Source organism: Alligator sinensis, unplaced genomic scaffold (genome assembly GCF_000455745.1).
Source record: "Alligator sinensis unplaced genomic scaffold, ASM45574v1 scaffold93_2, whole genome shotgun sequence".
Lineage (NCBI taxonomy): Eukaryota > Metazoa > Chordata > Crocodylia > Alligatoridae > Alligator > Alligator sinensis.
Genome location: NW_005841854.1, coordinates 140541 through 148669, shown reverse-complemented (window position 1 = coordinate 148669; position 8129 = coordinate 140541).

Sequence of the window (8129 nt, the reverse complement as noted above, 5' to 3'; positions counted from 1 at the left end):
GGGGGGGAGGGGACAGAAGTGCTGGCAGCAAACCTGTAAGTGCCACTGGCGTTTCTCTTGGCAACCCCACAAGCCCAGCCGTTGCCCCCCCCTCCCCCCGGTTGGCGAGGGTCAATGTTGGGTGAGGCACGTGCCCCCCTATACCCTCTTATGTGTCGCCTATGTAATCAGCAGCTCCCCAGGTGTTATTTCGAGCTCAACTCGGGGCCTGGGCTTATCTGCTCTAAGCCCACCCTCCTCCTGGCTCAGCTGACTCCACAATCAGCCCTGGCTGCACCTGCAGGCTGCTTCACAAGCATGGCCCATAATTGTGTTTCTGCTGTCAGTGGCAGGAGCTTCAAGCTCCCTGGTACAGTAGGGCAATATCAATTTATACCAGCTGAACATCTGCTCATGGAGCTTTAAAAATGGGTGGACCTCTCTTAAAGGAGACTAGTGTTTGACAGAGAAAAACAGGAGTTTTTGCAGTATCCTCTCCGGGCCTGTAATTCTTGGCTGCTTACAGATGTTAAAAAACAAAAACCATGCTTTACCAGAAGAAGCAATGCATTACTTCGACCTGGCTCCACAGCATCTGTATAGACTGGACACTTCAGCAAGATTTTTTGGTGCTTTTATCTAAAGCTGAGTCAGTCAGCTATTAGATAAAAGCACCAACCCCTCCCCCCCAACAAAAGCACCTGATCTATACAGACATTGGGTGACCTGGGTCCAAGCAACACGCTGCCTCTTCTGGGCATGCATTGAGCTTGGCACAGGAGTGCACTGAGTTTAACGTAAAGCACTGGGGGTTTGGTTTGGGGTTTTTTTGTTTGTATTAACGTCGGCAAGCAGCCTTATATTCTACCTCAAGGAGCAGCCAATTCTTCATGCTGTTGAAGAATACAAAAAATAAAACAGTGTACCTTTCTATTTTATAATAGTCTGAAAATAAATTATTTAAAAAACAAAAATAAAACAGTACTTCTAAACTTATCTTATTGAAAGGTGACTAATATGCACCATAAAATTGCTGCACTCTCCTGACTAACATTTCTGCCTCTTTCAAGCATGCATTTCTGTGACTGAAGTTAATGGGAGGTGTGAGTAGTCAGCACCAGAAAAACAAGGGTGACATCAGGTCCTGATTCTGTTGCAAGTAAATGTTGCTCCTGAGATATTTCCATATTTTCCAGAAACACATACTGAGCTTTTAGTGTCGGTTAGCAAGTGGTCCAACACACCACCGCCAGGAAGAATTCCCTCACTAAGGAAACTAGAGCAGTGGTTCTCAACCTTCTTCAACTCAAGGAACCCCACTGGATTGGAAGCAGCTCTTCATAAGTTTTGTGAATTAGGTGGCACCCAATTTAAAAAACTAATGCAGGGGTCAGCAACCCCCGGCACACATGCCAAGCATGACACGCAAGGCCATTTTGCTCAGCACACCACCACCAGCCCAGGCTCTAAGCAGCTGCTGCCAGCCATGGAGCCCAGGCTGCTATCAGCAGGCGGCTGGGAGGCTTGCAAGCCCTGCTACAAGCAGACTGCACTCTGTGGGCCGGCTGCAGCCAGGAGGCTGCAAACAGCTCCTCCAGGCTCCGGCATGTTGGCACTTCGTCATCTTCCAAGGTAGACAATTTGGTTTTTTCGGCACTCCAGCCAAAAAACATTGCCTACCCTTGAACTAATGTATAGACAGTGTTTACCTCCTTACACAGGGCCTAGACAGTGGAGATGGGGGATTGTTCAAGGGCAAGGGCATGTCTGAGCCTACATTTATCTGCTTATCTCCTCATACCTGTCTCCTCACACCTCTGTGCTGAGCACCCTGGTGGAGAATCAGTGAACTAGAGAATCTATGCACTGTCCTCATTACAGGGTTGCCAACCTTCCAGGATAGCCCTGGAGTCTCCAGGAATTAGATATAAATCTCCAGGAGACTGTTGAGAGTCGCCCAGGAGATAAATGATAGGGCATTCATTAAAATAAATATTAAATGTTGAATCCAATTTATACAGTACTCCAGTGGGTTTTAAAAATGTAATAATACTGTGCATTTGCCTTCCTGATGTAAAGTCTATCCACCATAATCTGTAACTGATATACACAAGCACATGGGCATGTTTGCGTTGTGTGGTGCGGGCACACTGGCATTCTGGAAACCTCCTGAAATAGATTCAAACAAAATTGGTAATCCTAGTCCTCAGCCTATCAGAAAGGCAGCAGGCATGTACACTAGTGATGTTAAAGGAAAGTTGTAGAAAAGTTCCTTTGTGATAACGTACTTACTATTTAATAAGTTAATAGGAGGAATTCACGTTAATAGAGCATATTCTTATGTCAGCATATGTAATCATATTACCCATTAAAGACTAAAATATCCATGAGTCAGATATCAAAGCACACAAAAGAATAGGAGGGTCAGGCATTTACAAACATGGGCTGTGTACAAGTGTTCATTTCTAGCAGTAGAATCCACTAGAAATGATTTTGGGAGAGGAAGCAGTTCAGCTTGCACCTCTCCCTTGCTCCTTGCACCTTCCCCAGACCCAGGTGATCCAGAAGTGGAGAAATCATGAGCTGCTGTAGTCCTCCCATTCCTGGGTGGGACTGGAGTAGCAGGACAAAGCCCCATGCCCGCTTGTCACATGGGGGACTCATGGAGTTGAGTGGTTAGAGCAGTGGGGCAAAGCCCCCATTCTCTTTCTTTCCAGGCACTTTGAAGCATGAAGCAGAGAGGGGACTTGTGGCACCACTCCTTCCACCCAAGAGCTGGGTGGATGGAGCAGTGCAGCAAAGCCCCTGCCAACTTCCCACTCCAGGGACCCTGTTATGTAAGGACCTGGTGTGAAGCAGCTTCTCCAGATGGGAACGGCTTTTCTTTGCAGCTCCCTTTCTCCCTGAACAGCTATTTTTGGTCCAGGACAAACAACAGAAATACTTGTAGACCTGTCATTTCTACTGTAAGTTCTTGTGCTGCAGCCTGGGTCAGCTCTGTAAAGCTCAGGCAGGCTCCCACCCTGCAGCCCTTGTGAAGTGCACTGACCCAGTTACCACTAATCAAGGCCAACTGACCTCTGATTGGTTCTGGAGCTGCATTTGAAGAACTCCAGCACCTGAGCCTTGTTGCACAACACACTGGTCTCCAGCCTCTGAGCCGCTTCTGGTCCAGAAACATTTCTGACTTGCCTGGTTCATGACTTTGGCTTACTCCTGGATTTTGTCTTTTGGATGGTCCCTGCAGACCTGTTTCCTGATTTCTGGCCCTGGCTTGTCTCATTCTTGGATGTCACCCTGTGGATTATCCTTCAGACTTGGTAACCAGGGCTGCTTGCAGACATTAAAAAAAAAAAAGGCACTTTGCTTTAAACTTGGCGTGTTCTTGCACTGAGCCCCACACATGCCCAGAAGACGTAGTACCTTAGTTGGACCCAGCTCGCCCAACATCTGTAAAGATCGAGCGCTTTAGTGGGGCTTTTTTGGTAGTTTTATCTAAGAGCTGATTGACTCAGCTTTAGCTAATAGTGCCAAAAAACCCCAGTGAAGCACTTTTTTTATACAGACGCTGCAGAGCTGGGTTGAACTAATGTGCTGCTTCTTTTGGTAAGAAATTTTTTTAAGGACTAGGTGCAGCCTAGGTTTCTGATTCCCAGTATCTAAACCTGGCTTTGCATTTTGGCTCCTGACTTGTGACTTCTGACCCTTACCTCTGCAACCTCCAGCTCCATAACTGGCTCTACCCACTAGGCTGACTGGCCTAGTGGACCATGACATCTGTCAGGGGAATGGTGATTCCCTTGGTAGAAATTAGGGCTTTGTGAAATTTCACCGACAGTTTTATTTTGACGCTGTTTTGACTCATTTCGAGGTCAAAATAGCACTATTGAAATGAAACAGATGTGGCTGAAACAGCCTCAAAACAAAATGAGGCAAGTTAAAACATTTCACTGTTTCGACGCTGTTTCAACATTTCACCCATAGACTATAATGCTATAATGGGGAAGGTTGAAACAGTCGATAACTGTCATTTCTGGCCTGATTTGGATGAAACTTGCAGGAATAGTAGCCCCTTCTGAGGGCATGAAGCCTGCCAAGCTTCAAGGAGATAGGTCCAGGGTATTTGGGGAAACTGCACCCCAAAGTCTTGAAAGCAAAACTTGTGTCAAATGTTTGTGTTAAGCCACAGCAAGGTCAAAACAGCAGGCCTGCTAGCCCCTGCTGAGGCCACAAAGCCTTCCAAGTTTCAAGGAGATAAGTGTAGGGGTTTGGGGAAAACTGTACCTTAAGCTGCGGAGAAGCAAAACTCATGACATGGGGGGCACTGTGTGTGTTAAAGCACAGCAGGGTGAAGGTTCAGGCTTCCTTGCCCCTGCTGAGGCCACAATGCCTGCCAGCTATTAAGGAGATAGGTGCAGGGGTTCTGGGACCCTGCACTTCTAGCTGCTGGCAGGCAAAACTCATGTCATGGGTGCTAGCAGGCCTGCAGCTTTCACCCTGCTGCGCCTTAACACACACAGTGTCCCCCATGTCATGAGTTTTGCTTGTCCGCAGCTTGAGGTACAGTTTCCCCCAAAACCCAGCACCTATCTCCTTGAAACTTGGCAGGCTTTGTGGCCTCAGCAGTGGCTAGCATGTCTGAAGTTTTGATCTCACTGTGGCTTAACACATACATGTGACACAAGTTGTGCTTTCAAGACTTTGGGGCACAGTTTCTCTGAACCCCCTGCAGCTATCTCCTTAAAGCATAACAGACTTCATGCCCTCAGAAGGGGCTACCATTCCTGGATGTTTCATCCAAATCAGGCTAGCAATGACAAAGTTATAGGCTGTTTCAACCTTCCCTATTATAGCCTATGGGCGAAACGTCGAAATAGCGTCGAAACGGCAAAACTGTTTCAAAGGAATGGAACAGATCAGCTGTTTCAACTCAAAACAAAACGTCAAAATGTGGGTTGAAACAGAACGCTGCCATTTTGCACAGCTCTAGTAGAAATGTTGTCTGTATGTTGCCATAATGAGCACTTTTTAGTAGAGGTGAACTGATATATCAGTCCCATATCAGATCAGAAAATTGACAGTATCAGCACTTGGCTTTTTTTGGCTGATGTGCTTGATAATGTCACTGACAAATGTCCCATGCATATGTGTAGCCACAGTGCAGCATGCATGCAGCCAGGAGAGCAGCCAGGCAGCATGGAGTGCAGTTGGGTCCAGCTGGTAAGTCTGTTATGAGGGAAGGTGGGGGCAGATCAAGGCCCGTGTGGTAAGGGAGCGAGTTGGGCTGGGGCTGGGGCAAGCACTGCACAGGATGGACCCATGAACAGCTTGTCCAGGGGGCATGGGGAGAAGATGGTGGCTCCTGCCACTGCGCGCACTCTGGGAGGGCATGAGGAGCATGTGCCACTGGATCTGCACATGGGGCAAGGGTGGACTGCCACTGTGGGCTGGGGCCAGGAGCGGTGCCTGGCTCTTCTTGGTGGGGGACTTCTCCAAGTCTATGGTGAATTTTGGGGTGGCTGTATCCCCCTGTAACCCTCCCAGTGCCACTGGAGCCTGCCCCCAGCGCAGCCTAGCCCAGCCCAGCCCAGCCCAGCACCCTGCTGAGAAGAGCTTGGCACTACCTCAACCCCAGTCCGCAGTGGCAGTCCGCCCTTGCCCTGTGCATAGATCTGGGGGTGCATAGTGGCAGAAGCCACCTACCCACTCCCATGCCCCCTGGACAAGCTGCTCATGGCTCTGTCCTGTGCTCTACCCCAGTTGTTCAGCACCTGCCCCTGCCCCAGCCCCACTCCCTCCCTCCCCTTTGGGGCCTCATTATGCCCCCCACACACCTCTTCCCTCCCCACTTTCCCCTTCCCCCGCAACAGATTTACTGACTGGATGCTGCTCTCCAAGCTGCCTGGCTGCATGTTGGCAATTGGATCAGTATTAGCTGATATGGCTCATTAAAAATTGGCCATCAGTACTGGCCAAAAAAACCCTCTATCGGTGCACCCCTACTTTTTAGTTTACTATTAAAGATCTGGAAAGGTGGAATATAACACCAACAGCTCCATAGTATTATAACTTAGAGCCCCAGTAGATACCAGATGCACCAAAATGCTCACAGCCCAACCACACAAGGATATCAAACAAGGAAGACAAGATAGACTACACTCATGACTGCCAGAGACTGAATATCCTCTATAAGATACTAGTAATAACAGTATTCAATTTTTAAACATTCTGATTTTGAGTGGAATCTAGCTGGTGTTATATTATTCCTTCTACACCAAAACAGAAGTTATGCTTACGGTCACAAACATGCTTCCTCTTGGTTGGGTATTCCATCATTTTAAAAGATTTTTTTGAAACATTACTAATTTAATCACTAGCTATGCTATCTAATCTTGCTAAGATGTGTATGGCCCCCATCACTCCATTATCTGAATGCCCCTCAATGTTCAGTGCATTTCACAGAGCGGGGGGGGGGGGGGGGGAGCAGCGGGGGGGGGGGAGAGGCAGCAGGGCCCTAAGGTCTCACTGGCCTAGGAGCAGGGCCAGGGCCTAGGGAAACTGAAGGTCAAGAACCACTGTCAGAGACTGCTGAGGTCAGGGAGCACAGAAATCTCAACTGGCCTAGGAGTGGGGCCAGGATCTAGTGAGACCAAAGGTCAAGTACCACAGTTAGTGACCGAGTAGGCCAAGGAGCCTATAGCCCAGGAAGGGCATGTATCAGCAGGTCATCAGCCCAGGAGGGTGCCAGAATAAATAGAGGGCCTGCGACCTGGAGGGAGAGAGCCTGAGCCCAGGAAGGCTGAGAAGAGAGAGAGGCTAGGATCAGAGGGCAAAGTCTGGGGCCAGAGGGCCCAAGTCCAGAGAAAGGGCTGTATGTCAGCAGGGTAGAGAGCCCAGAGGTCTACAGCCCAGGAGGGGTGAGTGTCAACAGAGACAGGGAGCCCAAAGGTCTCACTGGCCTAGGAGCAGGGCCAGAGTCTAGGCAGCCTGAAGGTCAGGGACAACTGCTGGGGTCAGGGAGCCTAAAGATCTCAACAGGCCTAGAAGCAGGGCCAGGGTCTAGTGACACCAAAGGTCAGGGACTGCAGCTGCAGATTGGGTGGGCCAAGGCACCAGTAGCCCAGAAGACTGGGGCTGAGAGCCTGGAGCCCAGGAGGGATATCTGATATCAGGAAAAAGTGTTATCTGTGGGTCATGAGAGCAGGGACAATTGAGTCCATGTTTAGACCCTTAGGCTGCCTCCCTTCTAATAAAACAATTACATTGAAGGCATGGTGGGTAAGGAGGGGAGGGAACCCTAGGACTGGAGCGGGGCAGGAATTGTATGACCACCAGGGGGCATCACAGTTACCTCTGGAGTACAAACCTGTTACAGCATGTTAGACTCCCACTAAAATTATGGGAACTAGGCACCTAGATTCCTGAGGTGCTGTTATAAATCTCTCCATTTGAAGCACCTCCGTGGGGTTGCCCTTTGACCAAAGAAGTTAGCCTATAGACACAAACTTGCAGAGACCTCCTATTAGAAGGCGAAATTGATTCTCTGAACTAAGTGTTTCTTTCGTACAATCTGGTTTGTTTGTTTATTTGCAAAGAATCACACAAAGCTCTGTATCCCTGAAGGCAGAGGGAATAACAAACAAAAGGCAAAGATTTGCTCAGTATTTTTAAGCCAGACTTTCCGAGGCTTGTGGGGGTTATTTAATTTTATTTTTTGGCTTTTTTTCTTTTTCTAAATCCCATGGTCTTTGTTTCTTCTCATTGCTCGATTCCTTTCTCTTGCTTTCTGAGCCTTTCAACCAGGCATGCACAGCTGAAAACCCAGTGGGCACAGACAGAAGCACATCTCCCTGCTGTAACTCATGGTGCTTTACAGGAAGCACCATGGGTTATAGCTGTCCTTGGGACCCAACCAACATTCGCTGTTGGTTCCCGGGGGTTGGGAGATGAGGTGTAGTTTAGAGTGGCTGCATCTTTGCAGCTGTTCTCCCCTAGCAATGCCCTTCCCAACTTTGGCACTGATTTCAGAATGGGAGTGGGGGGGAGCGGGGGAAGGGAGCAGAGGGAGCTCATTCTGGGGATTGTCCAGCCAGCAGTGGAGGGTAGGCTGGGTGGATTGGAGCCCCACTGGAGGTTAGGGTGGGGTGGCT